The 26507-nt window shown below is 43.1% G+C and overlaps 1 pseudogene; it reads left to right on the top strand.

Moving 5' to 3' along the window:
• The first annotated feature begins 1796 nt into the window (after positions 1 to 1796).
• On the top strand, positions 1797 to 2757 carry LOC109702300 (spindlin-1-like; annotated as a pseudogene).
• Positions 2758 to 26507: the final 23750 nt, after the last annotated feature.

The following is a 26507-nucleotide window of genomic DNA, read 5'->3' as shown; positions in this document are numbered from 1 at the left end:
AGCATCTCTCCAAAGCATCAAGGATGCTAACTTTACATTGCCTCAGTGTACAGCTTTAGGACATAAAGATTCAATAGAAGAAAATAAGGGATGAGAAGAAGAAATGCTAGAAGCCTGCTTTAGAAGGGTCGATAGACTTCCATACATATATATTGAAGCAAGAGGTAAATACAATAGCAGTCATAAAAACAGTAATGTCACTTATTTTTTTTTCTAAGATGCTCCAAGAAGGTGACAGTTCTGGAACACAGAATGAATTTTATTCTATCATCATATTTTGTGAAGAGTAGCTAATTCTCCCATTGTAGGTTGTGTAGGGGGTTGAAGGGATTTGGGGGGGTGCTGATCAAAGAGAAAGATTATCTGAAGTGGCAGCAATGCAGACAAACTTTATGGGGCAATAATTTATTAGGGTTTAATGTGAGGAAATAATGGGAAATTCTTCAGAGCAAGAATTTATCCAGTGGCTAGGGTATGGTATGACTACTGATACTCAGAAGAGGAGAACTACAGCATTCTTGAGAGAGGAGTCCTACACATGTAGAAGGTGTCACACAATACAGGAATGAGGGCATCTTTGGGTCAGTGAGCTCAAAGGGCAATAGCAGTGAGTTGTGTTATAAATGTTAGCTCCATTTTATCAATGTCCAACAGATGCTGGTAGGGGTTTATTTGGGTATGTGATGCAACAGGCTCTAAATACCTGAAGGAAAAAATCTATGTGTTTGACCTGTTTTTAAAATAATTCAATGTGTAAAATTTTGAGTCAGGATCCAGTGAGATTTGACCACAGGTCTCAGCCAGCAGTAAGAAATAAACAACCTTAGGACCAATGGACAGTGACCACTTTTGATTTGTTTATATAATAGACAGTAAGACCTCTGAGGGGCAGCGCCTTACTCAGGGCTTTCCAGAGAAACAGAACCCATTAGGATCTGCAAGGGATTCTAAGAGCCCCTGGGGACACTAAAATTGTTAGATGCTCAAGTTCCTTGTATAAAATGGGATAGTATTTGCATACAAGCTACATGCATCCTCCCGTATATGTTAAATCATCTTTAGATTTTTTTATAATGCCTAGTATATAATGTGAAGCACATAGCAAACAAAGCTACTAACCTTATGCTAGAAGCAAAGAGAAAGAAAGGAAGGAGTTCCAATATTCCCTGCAAGGCTGGGCATTCTATGACCTATTTCTCCCAACTAGGTCTCACCTTCTAAAAATTCCCATCAGCTGGAGACCAAAAGCCAGGAGCTTTTGGGGATACTTAAGATCCAAAATGTAACATTCGGCTTCTGGCCCCAGAAGACTCATGTACATCTCACAAAGTAAAATTCATCCAGCCCATTTCCTAGAATTCCCACAATCTTAACAGGTATAGCACTGGCTCAGAAGTCCAAGTCCAATGTCTCTGAGAGTTAAGGCTGACTCTTAGCTGTGAGGTTCTGCAAAATCAAAAAAAAAGTCATGATCGGGAGGGGTAGCTCGAGGCCTAAGGTGCTAGGCAGGTGTGCTGGCGGGTGGGAAAATGAAAGTCATGGAGCATGGGTGGAGAGGATTGTTCTGGCTTGGACTGGGCCAGCCGGAGCACGAGTGAGCCAGGATGGACCTGTGGAAGCTGGATTCAGCGGCTGGCAGAGTGCTTGTGCTGCCATGTATTTTTGCTGAACTTGTAAAAAAGGCACAATGATGGTAGATTAACAAGAACACTGACATTCTGTGAAGAGTTTCAAAGTGGAGGTGTTGAATTTTCACCCTAGTCAAGCAGCTCTGCTGCTCACATAAATACAGATGAATGAAGACCCCACTCAGAAAGACACCTGGCCAGTGGTCCAGAGCTGATGCAGGCAATGCTGGAGTGTGTGAAAACATGATGAAGAAGAGAATGTGCCACAAGCTCATGCAGAATGGAGACAGAGAAGGCCCATGATCTGTTGTCTGCATGCTGAAGGCTCAGGAAAGCTGATGGTGTAATTCAGTCCAAGTGCAAAGACCTGAGAAACAGGGGAGCAACTGGTGTTAAGCCCCAGTCCAAGGCAGGAGAAGAGTGATGTCCCAACTCAAGCAAGCAGGCAGGAAGTAAGAAGAAAGCATTGGAACAGTGTGAGTTCAAGCAAGCCTGAGTCCTAGCCTGTGCAGAACATCACAGGCTGCAGGATCCAGCATGGGTGGACCGAGGGCAATAGGCCCTGTCACCCAGCGGAAGGGGACTGTCGTGGACCAGGTGCCCATGAATCCTTCTTTGTGTCTTACAAAGTATGATGGATAGTTTTGTGCTTATGAATTAGAACTTAATAAAGAGGAAAGAGTTTCTGCACTGGAAGTCCTCCATGACAGAATTGCAACATCTTGAATCAGTGATGTGCACTTAGCAGGCAGGATGATGGGCAAATCAGTGAAGCTTTGCCAATATATTTGAGACAGAGGATGGCTCCAAAGGTGAGCAGAGGGAAATGGTCTTGGCACAGGCACCTGTCATGAACACATGGTTTTATATCACCTATGAGAAAGATCCTGTGCTATACATGTACAGTTCCTAGATAATTACAAAGAAGGGGACCTTCACATCAGGCCCTATTCTAATGATTCACCTCCAGTAGAAAGGGAACCCAGAGATGTTGTGGACAGCCTGGTAGGGAAACAAGTGGAACATGCCAAAGAAGACAGCCAAAAGGACTGGCATGGCCATCCCACTATGTCATCAAGTTTGATGACATTTCCATATTTATGTCTACAATTTGGCAAAAACATCCTAGATGTAATCATGAACTTTGCCAATTTGCCAACAGTTAAAGGTATAACTTGTAGACATAAAGACTTGGAGGAATAGGAGAATACCAAGGAAGGATTAGACTACGGCAAGACTGAAACCCAGCAGGGCAAACATTACATCCTATAGCTCCATGTTTGTGCAAACACATAGAATCCAGGATGTAAAGACAGAGTCTCAGGGTAGGGTCGTGCCATGGCCTGTGCCCTGCAGAAACATTGGATGGGGATATCTTCTCTACTGCCCTGCTGACTCCCAGTGTCATCAAAAGGCCTCTGGCCCTTACTCTGCAGACACCTGGAGTCACACAGTGGCCTCTGACCTGTGTGACTCCTGTGTGAAACTTGGAAGCCAAAAACAAAAGTAGGGTCAGGAATAGCTTGAAGACACTGCCCTCCAGACATCTGAGAGCTGGCAATAGATCAAAGACTCTCCCATGCAGAAACCAGTTTCTACCAAAAGAAAGTAGTCTCTCCCCTGCACACACCAAGAGCCGAATGTAGTCTATGGTATCTGCCCTGCAGTTTACTTGGGCTGGGAAGAGATCATGGTGTCTGGTCTACAGAGGCCCAGGTGATAGGGACACATCAAGGTATCTACTATGGAGAAACTCAGAGAATGTTGGCAGGACTGGCCTTTGTACTGCAGATACCATGAGACCTGCCGCAGCCTGTGCCCTACAAGCACACAGGTACTAGAGATAGGCTGCAGATTCTTCTACGCATATACATCGAGCCCTCTAGCATCCTCTGTGTTAAAGACACTAGGAGTCCTGGAACAGACTGTACCAGTGGGTTGTAGACAACTGAGATTGAGATAGTCTTAATAGAGTCAAAGTTCAATGATGCCTGATGTGTTTAGGGATATTAGAATTCACCCCAATTTTTGGACAAAATTTTTCAGAAGACACATGGCTTAAAATACATGGTCATGCATGAGCATTTCCTTTGGCAAATAATAATTCTGAATAGAATCCTCTTTGAATATCAGTAAGAAGCTTCTCTTTTGCCCACAAGCTTGCAGAGGGACAAAGAAGTTCTGTGGGAATCAGGACTAGAAAAGCCAGGTCAGAAAGTCTCTGGGAGGCCTCAGAAAACCAGACCTGTGTGCTTACCCAGAAGTCAGAAAATCCCTGTATGTCCCCTGGGGACCATTCAGAGGACACAGCTAAGGCAGCCACATCCAAAATCATAACTCAGAGTATCACAGCTATATCCACATCTTGTTCAGATCTCACATATGACTCTAAGGGCATTGAAGAAATTAGGGACTCTCCAAACATTGTGTCCTGCATGAGCTCCATCAACTTTACAATTCAGTACTTACTGCATCTCCCAACCCACTTTCACACAGGCACGCCATCCTGTCCTTTATTATAAGCTCAAGGGAGCCTCAGTACACAGTTTAAAAACTGAAGTCCCCAACTGTTGTCTGATCTCCATTGCTCATTCACCCTCTCTTCTATTGCCAAACCTAGTAGCACAGACAAACCAACATCTTGCTCCTGTGTACTTGCATGTGTGTCTGCTTGTGAGCCTGTGTTCAAACACATACACAAACTCATCTGTGAGTACATTTGTGGCTATCTCAGATTATGTATCTCTATGTGCATATGGATGTTTATGTTTATAGAAGCTTTTGTGTGTCTGTATGTGTACATTGCTTTGGATTAATTTATGATTTTCACTAGAAGCCACTTTGGTACTCAGGTCTGGGTTGAGTTGTGTTTCATTTTTTATTTTTTTTGAGAGAAAAAGTCAGGTTATGGAATTCAGGCAGGCTGCGGACTGGAGCTGCTCCTCCCATTGCCTCCTAAGTGGGGATTACTCATAGGCAACAATACAACTGGTTGGCATTTTATTTTTTGACTTTCCCCTTCTTGTAATTGCACCAATTCTAGGTTCATGCATACACAACAGGTGCCAGCTCCTTGAGGGTTCCAGAGTAACGCAGGTAGGTATACATGGGCATGTCTTTCTGAAGCTTTCTATGAGGCAGATAATAAATGATTGCAACAGAGCAAATAGCAGAAAAGGGAAAGCTATGAGAGGAAGAATGACACATTCAGGTTAAAATGCCTAATTAGAAAGAGGATCTAGGTGTGAACTCATGTCAGTCTCCTCAAAGTTAGGGCCGTGGTTCATCCCAGCCAGACACAGTACTGGGGAGGGTGTGTGTGTGTGTGTGTGTGTGGGGGGGGGGTGTCTTTGTCTAGCTGTCCACATGCATGATAGTAGACCTAGGGAAGGCGATGTCTTAGGCAGAGTGTCAGTTAAGAACTTCATAAATGACCCACTTCCTGGATCAGAACTAAAGAAATTAGAACCCTAGTGGCCAAGCAACCATGTTACTGAACAACCACTAACAGCCCATATCTCTGGAAAATGTGTACAGAGAAATATGTTCTCTTGCTGTCTCCCCTGGTGTGGAGGCTTAGGCCTCAGTAGACCTCAGAGTGGAGGCCAGCCCATGTCTGGAGAAACCGAGTCAGGACTCACAAATAATGCCTGTGGAGATGTTCCCAGAAGACACCAAAGTTAGAGAGAACAGGAAAGGGCAGATGAAGGGGACTACCCAATCCTCTCTTATCTCCCACATTTCCCAAAAAATCCTTCCTCAGGTGTTTTTGTGTATGTGTGAGTGCATTTGTATGCTTAAAGAAAAATTCGATGCTGCTGTTTTCCCTTAACTGTATGACAAAGTAGTTTTATACTTTGCTACTGTTTCCATCTTTGAACTGTCATTCTTTGACCACAAACCAAAGTGAGAATGAATCAGTTTACATCCCAAGGGAGCATATCAGGGAAGAAATCATCAAGGAAGTCACACCAAAGAAAATGGTGGACCACCTGCCGCTTTGCCTGCTGTTCAGAGACCCATTCTTTAACCCCACATCCCTGTGAAGCAACCAAGAATTCACTACAACTTACCCTGAGCAGGGCAGACTGTTCAAATGGTGAGCACCGCCCCCAAGCCCAGAGGACTTGTCACCTCCTGGCTGTGCCTTGGGAATGCTCTGTGCTCTGATGGCCCAGTCAGCTTGCATTGACAGGGTAGCACAGCTTACCACCCTAGGTGAGTGATTCCAGGCCCAGTGCAATGATCCCTGCAGGTGTTAGGCCAAGATCAGTCCCATAGGTTTGACCACAGGGCTCTACTTAGTAAGACTGCTGTGACTTCTGCCTTTGGAAAGACCAAGACCAGGGATGAAATAGAGGATCATCTTTCATCCTGCAGGTCTAAAACCAGATAAAAGGGTTGGTCAAAAGCCAACTACAGGAGCTGAGCCAGCTACCTCTGAGCATCCAGAATGCAAATCAGCACAGTCAGAGGCTATGGAGTTCAAGCCAACTCCCAGTGATGCTCCAGAACCTGAGCCTGAAATGATGCCTGGTGTATCACAAGACCCCAGCAAGCCTTTGCTGGTGGACACAGAGAATGGGCAGATCAAGAAGAATCATCTCTTGGCCAGCCCTCCAGAGGTGGCTTCAGAGCAAATCATACTGACAGATGCCGTGAGTGGTTGTGCAGGGCAGGGTAGAGACAGGCATCCTTCTGACCTTTTCTCACAGGACTGGGCATTCCCTCACCTACAGTCTTTGTTGACATTCCAATCTTAGGTGTACAGGGACCAGAAACATTTTCTCAACCAGAAAGCTCAATTCCCTTCTGGACAGGAGTCACGGAGCACCTCCAGTTACTGTGTCCACTGAGGCATGGGACAGAATTGCAGTAGCCAGCACCACATTTCTCTCTTAGGTCAGAACCTGAGGGCTTTGATTAAGGCCTGAAATGGATGAGTTTACTCCCTTAATGGATGGGAAATGGAAATTAGATTCCAGAAGTTAGAGGTTACTTCTCCTAGGAGGCTCTCAGCATGACCAGCACCAGGACAGCCCCTGAGAGAGGATAACAGGCATTGGAGTCAACATGGGAAGACCTCAGATTCAGATTTTTCAGGCACAGAATTTGAATTGTCACAAGAAGGACTGATGGTTCTTGGACACTGGCCTTGTTCCTGGGCCCACTTGGTCATCAGGTCAGTTCAGCAACCAGGAGATGGACAGCAATTACAAAGGAACCTGTATTCAAGAAACCATATTGCACTCATTTACCACTAGCCAGGCCTCTCTCCAACTACAAAGCAAGGAAGTGTCTGAGTAGGCCAAGGTTTCTCCTGGGTGACATTCCTCTGTGGAATAGCTAAGATGGAATACTTAATATAATACTTAATATAACACTTAATAGCTTCTCACAGGCTACTCAGAAGGAGCTGAGAGCTGAATGGCAGGTACACACATTATCTAATCCTGGACAATGTGAGTGACCACAATCAGCTTGTTGTGAAAGGTCAATCCTCATTTCCATCCTCTGTGGCTTCTGCCTTGTCCCCCTGTCTCATTCTCTTAAATATCAGGGATAAGGCCTGGGTGAGGGACCTCACCCAGGGACCTCTCCAGGGACCTCAAAATGCATTACAATTTTTAGTCAAAACTTTTAGGAAATCAATGTGTAGAAGCAGATGGTTATGTATGAGCATTTCATTAGTAATAAAAATTAGGAATAGAATTCTATCTGATAAGAAAAGTTTCTCTGGAGCCCATAAGTGGGCAGAGAAGGGTAGCATGTGTGTAGGTGTCAGGGCTAGCAAGATGCAGCCCAGGAATTCTTTAGGGGGGGAGTCTCCTTGAAGCTTCTCTGGTTGCCCTCCTAATGTAAACAAAGGCATTGTCTGTCCCCAAGGGACCACTCAGCTGCTCCTCCTCTGGTAGGCAGACCAAGTATCATACCATTGTGCATCCTACCAATGTCTACCTGTGGCTGCTATACAGCAGCCTGAGATTCTCCCCAAGGACAGGTTCCTAGCTTTGGAAACACAGGTCCTACCCTCAGTATTCCTCAGAGCCATCACCTCCTAGGAGAGGGCATCAGGAAGTATACAGTATGAATTTCCCCCAGAAGACAAACTCAGTACCCCTATCAGTGGGAGCTATTGCCTGGATCCCATGCCAGCTAGCTCTGGACCTTTCTGCTGGTACCTGCTGTTTATATTATTGCCTGGCTCAGGAGCAGGACATTCCCTCACCTGCACAAATGTCCATCATGTGTATATAGAATTCTTTGGATGGACATGAATGCATAGCACTAATTTGTAGAGTTATTGATCATGAGTACCCTTGACACTCACTCAGGAGGCCTTGAGCAAGGGAGAGGTTTCCATGTTTGATCTTTCCTTCCTTGGTCTCCACCCAGAGTGAAAATGTGTCAGCACCCATTCCGAATGAGAACTACACCATGGATATGCTGGACGAATGCTCACTGGAAAAATTGGCTGACCACCTGGTACTTTCCATGCTGTTTGGAGACACTCTTCTTGTGCCCACCTTTCTAGGCAGTTACCAAAGATTCACTACCTCCCAGCATGTGCTGGAAATGCTGTTTTCATGGTGAGAACCACCTGAATTCCCAGAGGAATCCGCATCTTCTGGCTGGGACTTGGCAATGCCCTGCCCTACTCAGTCCAAATATCAGTTTGCAGACTGGGGGGTTATAGGAATATTCTTTATAAGGTGTTGCCAAGATGGAGTAGGGTGAGGTCTGGAAATGCCTTTTTCAGGCATTTCCCCAGACCCCCTTGGAGAAGCTCTGTGCCTTGGTCCACACTTAACTTAACTTAGGGGAAATCCTTGTGCTTATTTGCAAAGAGATTCACCATCCATGGAGCCCTCCATGATGTACATGTAGCAGATCAGGAAGTTCTATGGTTACTGAGGAACCCAAACCCAATGAGGTGTCCTGGAATGTGCTGGATGGGTTCTTTCTTTGAACAAATATATAAGAGTCACCTACTGTGTGTAGCCAAGTTTCCAGGCACTTTGCATAATTCCATAAAAGAGCAGGAAAATCACCTATGTCCTGGGTTCCATTCCCTTAGGAAATCAGCCAGTAACATTGGGTGTCTTAGCAGGTACAGTAGATGTGACCCATTCTTGGAATCCTCTAGGTATGGCTCCAGTGAGGATGATGGACCACAGAACCAAGTCAAAAAGTGAGCAGGTGTTGGCTAAAGAGGGTGGACATGTTTCAAGCATGGGGACTTTTGGGGCTTGGTTTAAATAGGACTGGGAACACCCTGAGTCCCAAAATTCTTCAAATTTCAACTAGAAGGCTGAGGCCTGGGGATTGACTTGAATTAGAAAGAAGCAAAGAAAACTGTGAACGCTGTCCTGGGTATCTAAGAGGAGAGGGGCTGCTGGGAGCCCCTGTGTGAATTCATAATCCCCAGAACATCCTTTCCCTGCCAAGCTTGCCCAACCTGCTGTTCCTCAAGTTTGCAGAGTTATGAGGGAATCATTCCTTTAGAGAATTCAGCAGTTTCCCAGGGACCCTATAAGTGCTCAGAAAGCCTGTTATACCTCTGAGGTAAAAATTGTTATGGGTGGACATGACACAGTGTGCTCATGGAGATGAGGCAGCACCACCCAGAATTTGAGGGCCAATAATGCCCTATGATTGCAAAGCAGGACATGCCCTCATGGAGTTGAAATTCCAGAGGAAAGATGTTCCCGCAGATACTCAGAACAGTGTGGGGAGTTGTGCTCAAATCACTTAGTTTGTGATCCTCCCATGGAGGTTCCCTTCAGGTACTGCCAATTTATATTGCCTTCTACTGCCTAGACAGACCGGGTTTGTTCTGGGTTGTGATGGCCTGTGGAGAGATAGGGGAGGCACAGGAACCTAGCACCCAAAATTCCACTGTGTCAGGGCATGGAAGGCAAGGCCAAGCCCCTGATTCTTCTGCCTGTCCATCTGTCTCCAGGGCCATCTCCTCAATCCTGACCACCTGGTTATTCTTGTACTCAGAGGATATCTATCAGCCCCAGGACTATGCCTGCTTAAAGCTGGTGATAGCTTACCTTCAGCACAACATGCCGGGCTCAGACCAGGAATGGCTGTACTCAGCTTCTCCTGGCTCAGTGGGAGCCCCTGGAGCCCAATAAGGCAGAAGCTAAGGGTAAGGAGTCTGGGGCAGGAACATAGAACATGAGGTGGGATAGGGTCTTCCTCTACCATGTGGACATTCCAAGTCTGGTGTGAGTTAGAAACAAGGAGGAACCTTAGACTCCACAACTTTGGACCAGCATCTGGGAAGGCATGCGCTTGTGTGTTCAGTGCTGGGGTGTATCAGGAAGGTAGGGGTCATCTCTGCCTTTCAAGAGCCTATGGCAAGGCAGTTATGTGGTTTCTTACCTCCTCCTGCAGCTCTATCTACAGCTTCAGTGATGGTTCTAAAATCAAATCCAGAACCTGAGCCAGATTCCTTGGCAGCTGGACAGCTTGAATCAGCTCCCTCAGATGCTCTGGATATCAAGACAGCTCCTTCAGAGGCCAAAGAGTTCCAGTCAGCTCCCATGCCAGGATCACCAAGTGAGCCTTACTGTCCTTCGTCTGTGGCCACAGACAATGGGCTGATTGAAGGGAAGCCTCTTGATCTACTGTCTGGACCTGGTGGTAGAGAAGTTCATGATGGCAGATGGTATGGTGGCAGGTGTTCTTCTGACCTCCTCTGCCCAAACCTGGCACTCCCTGGCCAATAGCCATTTTTCAGATTTAAATCCCAGGTGCACCATGACCAGGGCCATTTTTAACCCCAGCAGTCAACTCTCCTTTGGACAATGGAGACCAGACAATGGAGCAGCTGTGCATAATCAGGGATGGGACCGAGGTACAGTAGTCAAGTCCTCATTTGCCACCTTGGCCAATTAACTCAAGCCTTTGGATGAGGTCTATGATGGCTGACCAGACTTCCACTGTGCACAAGACAGGACACTTACATTCTAGCAGTCTGATGAAAAGACAGAGAGTATTCTTTTGGCTCAGGAGGTTGTCAGCATGACTACCACCTGGACAGCCACATAAGAGAGGAGAAGAGTTAGAATCACCAAGAGAAGGTCTTAGGTTCAGAATTTTCAGACCAAGAACTTACCTGGACACAAGAGGGATCTATGGTTCTTAGACAATAGTTTTGTTCCTGTGCCCTTATTTGTATCCTGCCAGTTTAGCCCCAGGAGGAGGACAGTAATGGTAAGGGAACCTACTTGTAAGAACCCATATTCAACACACATGTCACTAACCAGTGTTCTGTCCAACTTCCATTTAAGGGAGGGGTTGGGCAATTTAGGGCCCTCCTAGGTGACATTCCTCCTTTAAGAGTTTAGATTATGGGTCCCTCATAGGTTACTCAAAAGGATCAGAGAGCTGAATGCCAAGTACATACATCTAATCCAAGATTCACTGAATGACCACAATCAGGAGTTGTCACCTTGGGAATTCTTTAGGGCCAGAGTCCTAAACCTGTAGGGTAAGAAAAGAATTTGTATTCCCTGGAGTTTACTCACCAGCTACTCTTCTGACAGGCAGGTCCAGTATCATAAAACATGAAATCCAGTTGATGTCTTTCTATGGCTTGCATAACCCAGCCTGAGATTCTCCTTCAGGCCAGTGTCCTATTGTTGGAATCTTAGGTCTTACCTTTATTCCTCCCCAGGGCTTTCCTGACACTGAAGGGGAAGCAGGAAGTGGAGGCAGCATGTATCCCTTACCATTAACCCAGACAGTACTGATGCCCAGCCTTTCTAGAAGTTATAACCTAAGTACCCTTGGATTGTTTTGCTGGGATTTGGCTATGTGGAATGGATTCAAAGGTCCCCCATCTTGTGGAAAAGAAAGACTGAGGTCTTGGTAGGTTAAGGAATTAAAATGACAATTAGAATAACAATGTTGGCACAAACTAGAATTCAGCTGAGCATTATTGCAAATCAAACACTCGGTCAAGGGCACTAGTGGGAATGATGAGCCCCATGGAAATATTTCACTGTTGCTTGGAGCCCAGCAGGTGTGTAGGCTTCCTTGAAACCCAGCAGAGGCAATCTGGTCAAGCCCTGCCCTTTTCTTGTCCTGGGGTCCTTGTCCTAATAAGGAAGCATTCAGTGGAGGTGATGTGAATTCTAGAAAATCTGCTGTTTCTGGTGGTCCTGACCAGCAAAGGCAGCAGTATGGGAGGATGAGAAGACCCTTTGCCAGCTGCAGGCTGAGCTGGGACTTGCTGGAATCCAAGCACTGTTCTGAGCAATAGTTCTTAGGTGTCTTCAGGGCCTAAGCAGTGTCTTTCTCTAGTCTTAGGCACAGGTTTGAGTTCTCAATGCTTTTCTTGCTGGATTAGAGGAATTTCAGCACTATGATATAGAGGCAACTCCAAGAGGTAGGGGTTGCACAGTCCACATGCTTGACTCTGACCACTTTTTCTCTCACACCAGAGACAAGGATCTTTAAAGTTCTAACATAGTCTTTGCCATGAACTTGAATGCTAAGAATCATTTCTACTAAAGAAGTGGATATTTGAAAAGTGAGCTACAATCAAGAATGGTGCCACCCCAAACCTATCCTAGAGGAAGAAGAAAGGAATCATTATGTGTTTCTACAGAGGTTTAAGCCCTCTGTAATAGATTAATTAACCCAGGTCTGTTATGTACTTTTCAACTCATTTCACTGGAACTTCAGTGTTCACTGACAGTTTAAAAGTTCAGTCTCTGGAATGTATAGATCCAAATGTATTACAATATGCTTATGTAATATATCTATTTACATTCTTTGCCAATGTTATCTGTAAAAGATTCACCTTTTTTGTTTGAAATTGTCTACTACTTGGTTACTTTCAATTTTCCTTATTTATCTTCTTTGTTTGTTCACCATTTATGTGGACTCATTCTCCATCTATCTTTCTCTCTCTCACCTTCCTTTACTACTCACTCTTTCACTTTCTGTGTCTCTGTTTCCTAACTGGTTATTTCTGTTTTATCTTCATAATAAACTGTTTTGTTGCATGCATTTGTGACAAGTGTTACTTTTTCTCTTATGAATATTCCTACTACTCTTTGCTTGTTTTTACATATTAAATATTTCTACTTTTGAATCTTTCTAACAATGTTTAGTTGTTGTTTCCCACACAGTCACCATTAGACTTGATTTTTTTCCAATTAATTTTTATTATCATTTAGCAAATGCACAAAGGATTATTCCTGTGATCTGTTTTATTTCATTTTTGAAGGCAATATTAGTGTCTGTTAGTTCTGTCTACTGACAATATATTGTTTGTTAAGACATATATGTTTTATATTTTTTTTCTTATTTTCTAGCAAAATAGTCCTATATGATTTTCACTGTTTATTGACAGGGAAAATTCTTTGTTTGCTTATCTTTTTTCCTAGTACTTCAAAGCTACAAAATTTTTAATATAAAACACTAGTTTTCATTTTACAGATAACATGTACAAAAATTTGTAAACAATACAAAAATGCATGAGGAAAATGAAATTCCTTTGTTTTCTTATTCATTCTCCTCCCCCATGTCCTAATACTGGATTTCAAACTTCTAGAAAAACAAGAAGAAGCTAAACCCCAAACTAGCAAGAGAGAAATAAAAAAATAAATAAGTGCCTAGGAGAAGGAGAAAAATAATAAAAATAATTCCCCAAATGAGTGAAATAGAGACAAAGAAAAAAAAAAAAAAAACACATTCAAACCATCAGTGAAACAAAAAGCCGATTCTTTGAAAAGATAAATAAGATTAACAAACCTCTGGCAAATCTGACTAAAATGAGGAAGGAAAAGATCCAAATTAACAAAATTAGAAATGAAAAAAGAGAGATTATGACAAACATCAAGGAAATCCAGGTAATCATTAGGGACTACATTGAAAAGGTGTATTTAAATAAATTGGAAAATCTAGAAAAAATGGAAAAAAATTCTAGAAATAGAAATAGAAATAGAGGTTTCCAATATCCTCCATCTTCCATATCTTACCAATTTTGAAAATATAGATACTTGATTCAAATGAATGCAGATAGTTAACCTAATTACATTGACATTTAAAATATGTGGGGAAAGAGTGGATTAAATAAAAATAATTAGGAGACAGTTATCAACTGTAAAAAAGTGAAATAAGTTACATTTCTACTTCAAACCTCGCATGTAGACTGGTCAGAATCTTCCTATGTAGTCCAGGTTGACTTCACACTCATGGTCTTCCTATTTCAGCCTCCCAAGTGCTGAGATTACAGGTGTGAAACACCACACCCAGCTAAGCATTCACATTTTTATAAGCATGAATTAAATTGTACAGTATAAAGGATTTCATTTTGACAATTCCTTACATGCATATAACGAACTTTGCTCATATTCACTCCATCTTACCTTCTTCACCTCCTTTCTCCCTTTCTCCTTCTTCTTGTACATTCCTTGTGGATCCCCTTTTACTTTCATGCCTTTGGTTGTTTTGTTATGTTTTCTTTCTCCCTTGGCATCCACAAGTGAGAGAAAAATACAATACTTGCCTTGGTGGGACTTTTCACTTAGCATAATGATCTATGCTTCCATCTATTTTCCAGCAAATGACATAAGTTCATTCTTCTTAATGGCCGAGTTGTGTTTTGTCCCACATTTCTTCCTCCATTCATCCCTTGATGGCATGTACATTGATTCCCTGACTTGGATATTGTGAATAGGGCTACAATAAGCATGTTATATAGGTATCTCTATCATAAGCTGGCTTTATTTTTTGGGTATGCTCCCAGAAGCAAATTGTTGGATCACATTATGAAATTAGTAAATAGATAGTGGAACTAAATAGGTGCTTTTCGAATGAAGATGCACAAATGGCAAATACATAGGTGAAAAACACATTCAACATCCTTACCCATTGGGGAAATGCCAACCAAAACTACATTGAGATTCAACTTCATGCCACTCAGAAAGGCTATCACCAAAAAACAGACACAACAAATGCTGACAAAGATGCAGACAAAAGGGAATCTTGTACACTGTTGGTAGGAATTTAAATGAGTATGGACAGTATGGAAATCCATATGGAGGTTCCTCAAAGTATTAAAACCAGAACTTCCATATGATCTTGTAGTTTTCTTAAAGAGCTTAAATTCATATGGCTTGGGCAATACCCTGACTTCTTAGCCTACTGCATTCTTCATCATTCTTGTAGTGTGGTTGTACTTCATTTCAACTTTCTTTACCCACTGGTCCTCAAAAATGTTTGTGTCTATTGAAGAAAGTTACTGAACCTTGTAAGGAAAGTACTCCCTAATATAAGGGATTTCTAAGTCAGGACACCTAAGACAATTTTATTACAAACAAAGCATTTTATTTATAAATCTCTGTAAAAATCTAGGTACATGGTAGTAAAATAGAATTTTGCATTTGAATATGATGTGTTTATGTAATTTTCTTAGTCTTTAATAAATTATGGAAAAATTTAAAATTCAATTATATTGATAACAATTGATCATGTAAGTTCAATTCTTCCATTTGCCAAGAAAAGTTATGACACAAGCACAACCTAGATTTCTCAAAATGACAAACATTTCCTTACTCATTAAGCTACACAAAATGTACACTGGGCCACATTTCCCATTCCTGCCAAAAATAAACCAAAGCACTTTCCGTATGATAAATCCTCTCTTTGAAGAGGCTGAAGTCAAATTTATACATATGATAAATCTGCATATGTAAATACTTGTAGCAGTAATGTACAATACTGCTAGGCTGGTGCAGTGGCTTAAGTGCAGAGCACCTGCTGAGCAAAACTGAGCTATGAATTCAAAACTCACTATTGCCAAAAAGAAAAGAAGGAGAAAAAATATACAATATTATATTGGCAAAATTGTGTCCCCCTCAAATTCATATGTTAATAATGTAATCCCTAGTACCTCAGAATGTAAATGTATTTCTAAATAAGAAATTTAAAGATGTGAATCTATTAATGTGAGACCTTCTGCTTGCTTGTATCACCTTCCTAAGTTCAAAATATACTGGAGAGCCAAACCAACAAAGCAACCAAAACCAGGCCAGGCAAGCAATGTCATCTGAGGCCTTCATGGAGTACAGCCCACCTGGAAACAACTCTGACCATCGTCACTGCTCACGCTGCCCTTAAGGCTCTGAGAAAAGTCATCTGAAGGAACAGGTTGAATCTTTATGAGCAAGACAATGAGACCAGAATACAGAACAGGGGCCACCATGGACACAGAGCAAGGTTTTCTACTAACAGTTACAAGCCCTAAAGATGCACTAGAGAATCCAGGGCTCTGTAGATGACCATAGACACTCCAGGATTTACTCACTGCTTCCTTTGCTAGAGGGGGATAGTTCCTTTAAGGAATGAACTCATAAAACTTCTTCTGATAGCAGTTGGCAGTTAGAGCTGGTCCTATCGCTGAATGTACAGGTCAGACTCAGGTTCTTTGTGAACACATGAACCCATGACTGCCTTAACACCAGCTGCTAACTTTTTTCCAGTAAGTGGGATCCACATGTCTTAGACTGCTTCAGTGAACTGTGCCCATGAATTCAGGGCTGTGGGTGAGGCCAGAACTGGTTGACCCCTCACTGTGTGGTAGAGTTGCCAATGATCCAGACTAGTGGTTTACGTGGAAATGTTAGACAGGATTGAGGGGTTGATATGACCTAGAGTCCAGGAGGATAGAAGCACTTGGTCAACTCTTTGAGACTGGAATTATGGAGAAAATAGAGTTACCCTGGGAAGGTCTTAGGGCCAGAATTGGGTTCATGCATTAGGAAGAGGTGCCAGATGTCATTGAGGGTTCTGGAGAAAGACACGTGGATATACATAGGCATGACTTTGTGAGGCTTTCTATGAGGCGGATAATACAATGGTTACACCATAACCAAAACCAAAATGGGGAAATCTATGAAAAGCAGAATGACTTGTCCAGGGTCAAGCACATTAGTACAAAGAGGATCTAGGTTTGAACCCATGTCAATTTCCTCAAAGTTGGAGATGTGGATCATACCAGCCAGAGACAGTGTGTGTGTGTGTGTGTGTGTGTGTGTGTGTGTGTGTGTGTGTGGTGTGTGTGTGTGTGTGTGTGTGTGTGTGTGTGTGTGTAGTTGTCCACATGCTTTGGGTAAGGAAGCAGTAGGCATGATAGTAGACCTAGGGATGGCCAGCTCTGAGGCAGAGTGTCAGTTAAGACCTTCATAAGTGACCCCACTTCCTGGATGAGGACCAAATAGAACTTAGAACCCTGGTCCCAGGCACCAAATTACTGACCAACCACTAACAACTCATATCTCTGGAAAATGTGTTCAGAGAATTATGATCTCTTGTGTCTCCTATGGTGTGGAGGCTCAGGCCGCAGCAGACCTCAGAGTGGAGGCCAGCCCATGTATGGAGGAACCGAATCAGGACTCACGAATAATGCCTGTGGAGATGTTCCCAGGGGACAACAAAGATGAGAGAGAACAGGAAAGGGCAGATGAAGGGGGCCACTAAATCCACCCTTCTCTCCCACAGACCTCAAAAGATCCTTCCTCAGTTGTATATGTGTTGGGGTGTGTGTGTGTGTGTGTGTGTGTGTGTGTGTGTGTGTGTGTGTGTTTAAAGGAAATACTATGCCACTGTTCTCCCATAACTTTAGGGCAAATTTAGTTTTCTACTTTGCTACAGTCTCCAAGTTATAACTGTCCCTCTTTGGCCACAAACCAGGGTGAGAATGGATCAACCCACATCCCAGGGGAGCAAATCAGGGAAGAAATCCTCAAGGAAGTCATGCTGAAGAAAATAATGGACAGCCTGGTGCTCTCCCTGTTGTTCGGGGGCCCCTTCTTCAAGCCCAACCTCCTGTATGCAAATAAAGATTCAGTGCAACTTCCCATGAGCAGGATAGACAGTTCAAATGGTGAGCACCACCCAAGCCCAGAGGACTTGTCACCTCCTGGCTGTGCCTTAGGAATGCTCTGTGCTCTCATGGCCCAGTCAGCTTGTTTTGACAGGGTAGCACAGCTCACCACCCTAGGTGAGTGACTCCAGACCCAGTGCAATGATACCTGCAAGTTCTAGGCCAAGATCAGTCCCATAGGTTTGACCACAGGGCTCTACTTAGTAAGGCTGCTGTGACCTCTGCCTTTGAAAAGACCAAGAGCAGGGGTAAAATAGAGGATCATCTTTCATCCTGCAGGCCTAAAACCAGATAAAAGGGTTGGTCAAAAGCCAACTACAGGAGCTGAGCCAGCTACCTCTGAGCATCCAGAATGCAAATCAGCACAGTCAGAGGCTATGGAGTTCAAGCCAACTCCCAATGAGGCTCCAGAACTTGAGCCTGAAATAATGCGTGGTGCATTACAAGACCCCAGCAAGCCTTTGCTGGTGGACACAGAGAATGGGCAGATCAAGAAGAATCATCTCTTGGCCAGCCCTCCAGAGGTGGCTTCAGAGCAAATCATACTGACAGATGCCGTGAGTGGTTGTGCATAGTAGGGTGGTGCAAGGCATCCTTCTGATCTTTTCTCACAGACCAGGCATTCCCTCACCCAGAGTCATTGTTGAGATTTCAATTTTAGGTGCACAAGGACCACAGATATTTCTTAACCAGAAACCACAATTCCCTTTTGGACAAGAGTCATGTGGCATAACCAGTTACTGTGTCCATTGAGGCATGGGACAGAATTGCAAAAGCCAGAGCTACATTTCTTCCTTAGCAAAGACCTGAGGACTTTGATTAAGGCCTGAGATGGATGATTTAACTTCCTTCATGGATGGGAAAAGGAAGTTAGAGTCCAAAGAGTTCAGAAAACATTCATAGTTATGCGGCTCAGGAGGCTGTCAGCATGACCAGCCCAGGGCAGCCCTTGAGAGAGGACAGCAGGCATTGGAGTCAACATGGGAAGGCCTTGGATTTAGAATAATTAGGCCCAGAATTTGAATTGCCACAAGAGGCACTGATGACCCTTGGACAACAGCCTTGCCCCTGTGCCGATTTTGTCATCAGGTTACTTAGCAACTGTATGGGAACCTGTATTCAAAACACCATATTATACTCATTTACCACTCATCAGGTCTCTCTCCAATGACCAAAGAAGGGAGTGGTTGTGCAGGGCAGGGTCTCTCCTGGGTAACATACCTGCTTAGAATATCTAAACCAAGGGCATCTCAAGGGTACTCTGAAGGAGCTGAGACACGAATGGCAGTTATACACATTATCTAATCAAGGACACAGTGAATAACCACAATCAGCCTGTTGTGAGAGGTCAGTCCTCATCTTTGTCCTCTGTGGCTTCTGCCTTGCCCCTCTGTCTCATCCTCTTACACATCAGAGATGAGGCTTGGATAATATCTAATCTCTCCAGGGATCTCAAAAGTCACTACAATTTTCAGTCAAAACTGTTAGGAAATCAATGAGTAGAAGTTGATGGCCATGTATGAGCAATTTATTAGTAATAAAATCTGGGAATAGAATTCTATCTGATAAGAATAAGGTTTTTCTGGAGCCCAAAAGTAGGCAGAAGAGGTTAGGAGGTGTGTGGATGTCCTGGCTGGCAAGATGCAAGGCAGGAATTCTTTGGGGAAGTCTTCTTGAAGCATCTCTGGTTGCCTTCCCAGAGAGAAGAAAGGCACTGTGTGTGTCCTGGGGAACACTGAGCTGCTCCTCTTCTGGTAGTCAGACCAAGTGTCATACCATTGTGCATGGTAATTACCTATAGCTGCTATACAGCAGACTGAGATTCTCTCCCAGACAGGTTCCTGGCATTGAAAACACGGGTAGTACCCTTAGTATTTCTCAGGGACATCACCTCCTAGGAGAGGGCAGCAGGAAGTGGAGACAGCATGAATTGCCCAAAGAAGGCAAGCTCAGCCCCACTCTTGTTGGGAGCAACAGCATGGATCCCTTACTATTTACCTCTGAGCCTTTGATCTATCCCTACCCAGAGGGAAAATGTGTCCGCATCCATTTCGGATGAGAACTACACCAAGGATATGCTGGACGAATGCTCACTAGAAAAGTTGGTGGACCACCTGGTACCTTCCAGGTGTGCTGTTTGGCGACACCTTCTTTGTGCCCACATTCCTAAGCAGCTACTGAAGATTCACTACCACCCAGCATGTGCTGGAAGTGCTGTTTTCATGGTGAGAACTACCTGAATACCCTGAGGGACCTGCATCTTCTGGCTAGTTCTTGGCAATGCCTTGCCCTGCTCATTCCAAGTTTCAATATGCAGACCTGGCTGTTTATCGGAATACCCTTAATAAGGTGTTGCCAGGATGGAGTGGGGTGAGCTCTGGGAATGCCTGTTCCAGGCCTGAGACACAGATGTGGGCTCATCTGCATGTCCCTCGGTCCCCTTGGAGAAGTTGCTGCCTTGGTCCTTACTTTCTTTGACCTGAGGAAAGCCTTGTGCCAATTTGTAAAGATGTTACCATTCCATGGAGCCATCCATGATGTAGATGTAGCAGATCAGAAAGCCCTACAGTTACTGAGGGCTACAGCATGACCTTGGAAGGCAAGAAAGCTGTGGGTATTGTTCTGGTACCTAAGGAAGAGAGAGGCTGCAAGGTTCTGCAGAGGAGGCAGCTGTGTGAATTCATCATTCTCAGCATGTCCTGTCCCTGCCAGTTGTTCTGCAACTTCCCATAGATGTGAGGTACTCATTCCTCAATGAAATCACCTGTTCTCCAGGGACCCAATGTGTGCTCAGAAGGCTTGCTATGCCTCTGAGGTGAAAATTGTTATTGGCAGACATCCCACAGTGTGCTCATGGAGATGAAGCAGCACCACCCAAACTATGAGGTCCACCAGTGTCCTGTGATTGCCAGACAGGATATGTCCTGTGGAGATGAAATTCCTGAGGGAAGAGGTTCCCAGAGATATCCTAAGCATTGTGGGGAAGTCTTGGTCCAGGTTTTGATGCCCACTGCATAGACAGGGGCAGGCACAGGAACGTAGCACTAAAAAATCCACTGTGGCAGGTCAGGAAAGGCATGGCCAGGCCTCTGATTCTGCTGTGTATCCTTCTGGCCAGGGCCATCTCCTTAATCCTGACCACCTGGGTATCCCTTTACTCAAAGGATTTCTATCAGCCCCCTCACTTTGCTGACCTAAAGTTGGTGATAGCTTACCTTCAGCGCAACATGCCAGCCTCGGATGAGGAATGCCATGCCCAGCTACTCCTCACCCAGTGGGAGCACCTGGAGCCCAGTAAGGTACAAGCTGAGGGTGAGAAGCCTGGGACAGGAACATAGAGCACTCAAGGAGGGATAGGGTCTGCCTCTACCATGTGGACATTCCAAGTATGGTGCTGGGTTAGACACTAGGAGGAGCCTTACACTCCACAGCAGCTGGCCACCATCTGGGATGGCATGCTCTTGTGTTTCAGTGCTGGGGCGTCTCAGGCAGGAAGGGTCATCTGGGACTTTTGAAAGCCTCAGGGAAAGGCAGTCACATTGGGATCTTGTATCCTCCTGCAGCCCAATCAACAGCTCCAGTGCTGGTTCTAAAATCAAATGTAGAACCTGAGCCAGCTCCGTCAGTGACTGCAGAACTCGAATTAGCTCCCTCAGATGCTCTGGAGATGAAGCCAGCTCCTTCAGAGGCCACCGAGTTCCAGACAGCTCCCATGCCAGGATGACCAAGCGAGCCTTGCTATCCTTTTTCTGTGGCCACAGAGAATGGGCTGATTGAAAGGAAGCCTCTTGATCTATTGCCTGGACCTGATGGCAGAGAAGTTCGTGATGACAGATATTGTGAGTGACTGTGAAGGGCAGCATAGTGGCAGGTGTCCTTTTGATTTCCTTTGCCCCATCTGGGCATTCCCTGGGCAATAGCCATTTATCTGATTGAAGTACCAATACACTATAATCATGGCCCTTTTCTTAACCCTAGAATTCAAGTCTCCTTTGGACAATGGAGATCAAACACCTCCAGTAATTGTATATATTCAGGCATAGGACAGAGGTGCAATAACAAGCCCCTATTTGTCACCTTGGCCAATTAACTCAGCCCACTGAGTGAAGGTGTGATGCTTGAACCGACTCCTGTTGTGTGAAAGAAAGGGTGCCTTCATTGTAGGAGTTTGGTGAAAAGGTACAGAGTGTTGGTTTGGCTCAGGAGACTCTCAGCATGACTACTACCTTGATAGCCACATGAGAGAAGAAAGGAGGACTTAGAGTCACCATGAGAAGGCTTTAGGTTCAGAATTTTCAGACCCACAACTTAACTTGTCACAACAGGGAACTCTCGTTCTTACACAATAGCCTAGTCCCTGGGCCCTTTTTGGCATCATGCCAGTTTTGCGCCAGAAGGAGGACAGTAATGGTAAGGGAAGCTCTTTGTAGGAACCCATATTCTACACACATACCAGCAACCAGTGCTCTCTCCATCTTCCATGGAAGGGAGAGGCTGGGCAGGAGACAGGCCCAGGTGGAGCCATTCCTCATTGGAGTAGCTCAGATTATAAGTCCCTCATAGGATTCTCAGATGGACCAGACAACTAAATGCTAAGTGCATACATCTAATCCAGGACATAATGAATGACCACAATCAAGAGTTGGAGTCACCTTGGGAATTCCTTGTTGTCAGAGTCCTTAACCTTTAGGTTGACAAATCAATTTGTGTCCCCTGGGGACCACTCACCAGCTCCTCTTCTAACAGATAGACCCACTGTCATAAAGCATAGACTCCAGTCTGTGTCTTCCTATGGCTCGTATAACTCAATACGAAGTTCTCATTCAGGTCAGTGTAGTGTTGTTGGATCTCAGGTCTTCCACTCATTCCTTCACAGTACTTTCTCATCCTCAGAGAGGGAAGTAGGGAGTAGAGCCAGCACGTGCCCCTTACCATTAAGCCAGACAGTCAATACTGATGCCCATCCTCTCTAGAATTTATGTCCAGTAACTCTTGGGTTGTTTTCCAGGGTCTTGGATATGTAAGATGTATTGAAAAGTCCCCCATCTTGCAGAAAACAAAGATTGAAGTCTGGGTGGTTTAAGGAGTTAGAATTCGACTTAACAATATTGGCACAAACTTAAATTCAGCCAAGCATTTGTGCAAACCAGGCACTAGGCCAAGGACACTAGTGGGAATGATGAGGCTCATGGAACAATTTCTTTGATGCTTGGAGCCCAGCAAGGATGTGGACTTCCCCAGAACCCAGCAGAGGCAATCCAGTCACATCCTGTCCTTTTATTATCCTGGGGTCCTTGTTCTGGATAAGGAAGCATTCAGTGGAGGTGATGTGAATTCTAGAAAATCTGCTGCTCTTATTGGTCCTGACCAGCAAAGGCAGCAGTGTGAGAGCATCAGAAGACCCTCAGCTGCAGGCTGAGCTTGGATATGCTAGAATCCAAGCCCCTTTATAAGCGATAGTCTTTATGTGTTTTCATGCCCTAAGCAGTGTCTTTCCTCTGTCTTAGGCACAGGTTTGTGTTCTCAGTGCTTTTGTTGCTGGATTAGAGGCATTCAGCACCAAGGCATTTAGGCAGTTCCATGGTGTAGGGGTGGCACAGTCAACCTATTTAACCCTAACCACCCCTTTTCTTCTCTCACACCAGAATTGAAGATCTTTATATTTCCAACATATTCTTTGCCATGTACCTAAAAGTCAAGAATCAGACATTCAAAAGCAGCAGATATTCTAAAAGTGAGCTATTGTCTAAACAAGGTACCAGCCCAAGCCTATCCTGAAGGAAGAGCAAAGGAGTAGATGTTTTTCTAAGGAGGTTTCCCCAGGGCCTGGTTGCCTTGAGTCAAGCCCCCTAAATAAATTAGCCTTGAAACTCCCAGGACTGAAAAGTCTTTTCAACTCATTGCGCTGGAACTTCATTGTTCACCAAAAGTTTAAAAGTTTAGTCTCTGGAATGTTTAGATCCAAATTTATTACAATGTTTTTAAAATAATACCTCTATTTACATTCTGTCCTAATGTTCCTTGTCAAAGATTCACTAAGTTAGTTTGAAATTGTCCACTACTTGGTTACTTTCAATTTTCTTATTGGTCTACTTTCCTCACCATTCATTAGACTCATTCCATCTCTCCTCTCTCACTCTCTCTCTCTTCCTCTCTCTCTCTCTCTCCCTCTCTCTCTCTCTCTCTCCCTGTCACTATTTTACTCTTTGTATCTACATTTCATAATTGGTAATCTGGTTTATCTTCATAATAAATTCTGTTTTGTTTCATGCTTTTGTGTGAAGTGTTAGTTTTCTCATACGAATAGTCTTTAAACTCTTTGCTTGTGTTTGCATATTAAATATTTCTACTTTTGAATCTTGCTAGCAATGTTGTTTAGTCATTTCCCACATAAAAACCACTGGACTTGATTTTTTTCCATTTAATGATTGTTTTCAATTAGTAAATGCACAAAGGAGTTTTACTATGATCAGTTTTACTCTTTTTTTGAACAAAATATTAGTTAGTGTCTTGTTAATTTTGTCTATTGAAAGACATTGTCAATACATATACTTTTCACTGTATTTTTTACTGTTTTTTTTGTCTTATTTTCTAGTGAAATACTTCTATGTGGTTTTCATTGTTTATTGACAAGGAAAATTCTTTGTTTGCTTATCTTTTCTCTCTAGTATTTCTAAGACCTGAACTTTTTAAAGTATAACACTAGTTTTCACTAGTTTTCACTGTTCTAAATTCAAACAATACAAAAATGCATGAAGAAAATGAAATTCCCTTGTTTTCTTACTTCCTCCTCCTCTCCCATAGCCTGATGCTAGATGTCAAACTCCTGGAAAGACAAGAACAAGCTAAACCCCAAACTAGCAGAAGGAGAGAAATAATAAAAATAAGGGCTGAAATCAATGAAATAGAGACCAAGAAACCCAAATCTAAACAAAACAAAGCAAAACAAAAAACATACAAAGCATCAACAAAACAAAAAGCTGGTTCTTAGAAAATCAAAATATAGTTAATAAACTCCTAGCAAATCTGAATAAAATGAGGAGGGAAAAGATCCAAATTAACAAAATTAGAAATGAAGAAGGGGAAATTATGACAAACACCAAGGAAATTCAGGTAATCATTACACACTACATTGAGTAACTGGCACTGTGGGGGTGGGGGCACCATGCCTTGCTTAAGGATTAAGGAGCATGGTTTTTTTTGTTGTTGGTTTTTGTTTTTATTTTTTTGCTGGCACTGGGGCTTGAATTCAGTGCTTTACACTTGCTCAGCAGGCACTCTACCAGTTGAGCCACTCCACCAGCCCTAAGGACTACGTTGAAAAGCTATATTCAAATAACTTGGAAAATCTAGAAAAAATAGAAAAATTTCTAGAAATATGACAAACCAAAATTGAACCAAGCAGATATAAATGACCCAAACTAATCCATACCAAGCAATGAAATTGAATCAGCAATAAAAAATCTCCCAGAAAAGTCCACGACCTGAGACAGTCACTGTTGAATTCTACCAGACCTTTAAAGAAGGACAACTACAAATACTCCTCAAACTTTCCTATGAAAGAAAAAGGGAAGAAACACGGCCAACTCATTCTATGAAGCCATTATTGTACTCATCACAAAACCAGTTAAAGACAAAACAGAAAAGGGAGTAACAGGTCAATCTCTTTAATGAAATTGTTTTTCTTTTTCTTTTTTTTTTCCTGTTACTAGGATTGAACTCAGGGCCTTCATCTTGAGCTAGTCCACCAGCCCTACTTTTGTGAAGGGTTTTTCAAGAAAGAGTCTTGCAAACTCTTTGCCTGGGCTGGCTATGAGCCAGGATCCTCCTGATCTCTGCCTCCTAGTAGTTTCATGAACTTCAATGCAAAAATCCTCAATAAAATATGGGTAAACCAGATTCAAAAGCATATCCAAAAAATCATACATCATGATCAAGTCAGTTTTATCCCATGAATACAGAGATGGTTCAACAAATACAAATCATTAAATGTAATGCTCCATATTAGCAGAAGCAAAGACAAAAACAAGAGTATCATGTCAATAGTGCATAAAAACCTTGACAATATTCAACATCCTTTCATGATAAAAGCACTGACAAAAATAGGAATAAAAGGAATATACCTTAAGAAATAAAGGTTATATGTGACAAGGCTATCATATATATCATACTAAATGTGAAAAAACTGAAACCATTTCCCCTAAAGTCAGGACTGAGACAGAGGTGTCCACTCTCTCCACTCTTACTCAACATAGTCTTGGAATTCTTAGCCAGAGCAATAAGAAAGGAGGAATAAATAAAAGGAATACAAATAGGAAAAAAAAAGTCAACATATCCTATTTGTACATGACATAATTTTATACCTAAAAGACTGGAAAACCTCCACCAAACACTTCTAAACATTATAAACACCTTCAGCAAAGTAGGATACAAAATCAATTTATAAAAATCAGTAACCTTTCTATACACTAACAATGAACAGACTGAGAAAGAATATAGTAAAACACTCCCAGTTACAATAACCTAAAAAAAATGTAAAATGCCTATGAATAAATTTAGCAAAGTATGTCAAAGACCTCTGCAAAGAAAACTATAAACCATTGAAGAAAAAAATTGAAGAAGACAACAGAAGATGGAAAGATCTCCCATACTCATAGATTGTGAAAATGGCTGTATTATAATAATCAACCTACATGTTCAAATCAATCCCCATCATTATTTCCATGCCATTCATCACATAGAGTGAACAATAAACCCCAAAGTTCATTTCAAAGCACAAAAGACTGTAAATAGCCAAGACAATACTGAGCAAAAAGAGCAATGTTGGAGGTGTCATGCTACCTGACTTCAAACTATACCACAGAGTCAGAGGGACAAAAACAGAATGATACTGGACAAAAACAGACATGAAGACTAATGGAACAGAAAAGAACCCATAAACGAATCCACATAGCTACATTCCTGTG

The sequence above is a fragment of the Castor canadensis genome, chromosome 3, assembly GCF_047511655.1.
Source record: "Castor canadensis chromosome 3, mCasCan1.hap1v2, whole genome shotgun sequence".
Taxonomy (NCBI): domain Eukaryota; kingdom Metazoa; phylum Chordata; class Mammalia; order Rodentia; family Castoridae; genus Castor; species Castor canadensis.
The sequence above is the reverse complement of the archived record's forward strand: the minus strand, read 5'-3'. Positions and strand labels throughout refer to the sequence as shown.